Source organism: Austrofundulus limnaeus, unplaced genomic scaffold, assembly GCF_001266775.1.
Source record: "Austrofundulus limnaeus strain Quisiro unplaced genomic scaffold, Austrofundulus_limnaeus-1.0 Scaffold224, whole genome shotgun sequence".
NCBI classification, from domain to species: Eukaryota; Metazoa; Chordata; class Actinopteri; order Cyprinodontiformes; family Rivulidae; genus Austrofundulus; species Austrofundulus limnaeus.
The window spans coordinates 27,879-29,642 of record NW_013952626.1 but is presented as its reverse complement, the minus strand read 5'-3'; the positions used below and the strand labels follow the sequence as shown (position 1 = coordinate 29,642).

The 1,764-nt window shown below is 32.5% G+C and overlaps 1 pseudogene; it reads left to right on the top strand.

The window, feature by feature from the left end:
• Positions 1-1,074, top strand: part of LOC106525382 (sodium bicarbonate transporter-like protein 11) — an 11,047-nt pseudogene extending 9,973 nt beyond the window's left edge.
• The last annotated feature ends 690 nt before the right edge of the window (positions 1,075-1,764 follow it).

Below are 1,764 nucleotides of genomic sequence, written 5' to 3'. Positions count from 1 at the left end.
TATGATGCTGCTACAGCTGATATTTATTTGTTGTCAAAATACCTTTTAGTACATGTTGTTAAAATAAAATGAACAGTCCAATGATCGTTTTACTGATATGTATAAAGACTGCAAAGGCTGAAAAATCTTGAAGTTTGTATGAAATTGGAGGTAGTTTGAGGATTAAATTTTTTATGCTTTTTAAGCTCAAAAAAGGGGGTCGTATTATACACAAATAAATATGAATTGATTTAGTAAATTTAACACTTTCTCTTAGAGTATTTGTAAAAGTACATTTACTTTTTATTTTCTGAACTATTGTGAGTAGTTTTATGACTTTTACTTAAGTACTTTTCTTATCAGTGGAACTCAGTATTTTTACTTTTACTTATTTATTATTTCAAGTATACACCTCTGCCTATAAGTTACATTACATGAACTTTTTTAACTTAAATTTACCCATGCTGATGAAAGCTCAATTATTATAAAAATATTAACTACAATAATGCAAAGTTTKCACATCATTTAAACACATTAGTTCAAAGAGTGAGATGATTTTATTTTATTTAACCTGAGATTATTTAACCTGACCCTGCATCATGGCATACTAAATATGTAACAAAATCCTGGAAGGAAAAACTACTTTTAGGGTAAACTGTGACTGTTGTTCCCCTGCTTGTGTCACAGCTAAAAAGGAAACTGGTTTCTTGTAATCAAGATAAGCACCACTCTATAAAAAATACAAGAAACACTTGACAGGCTGAGTACTTTTCCCTCCCTGTTCGTCCTAATAGGATCGTCAGTGTGAAAGAGACACGTCTAACCTCGTTAGCAGCCTACATCCTGATTGGCCTGTCTGCGTTCATGCTGCCCATTCCTCTGCAGTGGATACYCAAGCCTGTCCTTTACGGCCTCTTCCTTTACATTGCAGCCACTTCGCTTGATGGAAATCAGATGGTGGACCGCATGACCTTGCTGCTGAAAGAACAGGTGAGCAGGAAGAACTTTCAGAGAAGGGTTTGTTAGGTTTTGCTGTTTCCTATTTCTGGTAACTGCTTCTWTCGTTCCTTATCCTCTTTTCCTGCCCGCTGCAGCACTCTTAAGTGACAAGTCTCTAAATAAAAAAAAAGGTAAACAGAAAAGTTGATTACCAAATATATATAGCAACTTTGCTGCCAAGGAGAACACMTTTACTCTTGTTAAAACTCTAAATGATTCAAAACTTTCTTCGGAAAACAGGCAAAAACTTATAGTAACCATGTTATTATTCTATGAAGGAACTTCTGCRTGGAAAATTGGTGCTCAACATACAACCTTATCTCGTTATGACCAGAACAGTTATTTTTTTATTTTAATGAGGTATGTTTAAGTTGTTGAAGTAATACACTACTGTATCTTGTTTAGTGGGCAATAACTGCATCAATTTTTGTTTCTTACACCCCTACGTGTAAAGAACCATTCATGTGATTTTCTGTAATACTTAAAAAAATACATTAGTTTTATTGGTAATACACAGTTTAAAATAGTCACTTCAGTTCAAGTGAACTGTTCATTGTGTAATTTCAGCTTTATTGCAACAAATACCTGATATTAAAACACATTTTTCACTTTAAATTAAAAAAACTGCAGTTAAGTTGTATTTTATAAAATACAATCCAGTAAATTCAGTTGTAAAAAGCTGCATCTTTTCATAAGAAGTCACAAAATGTTATGTTAATATTGTCTTTTCTTTGACATTATTCAGATATTTTTTTATTGTGAGGCCAAATCACACTATTCTGAAAT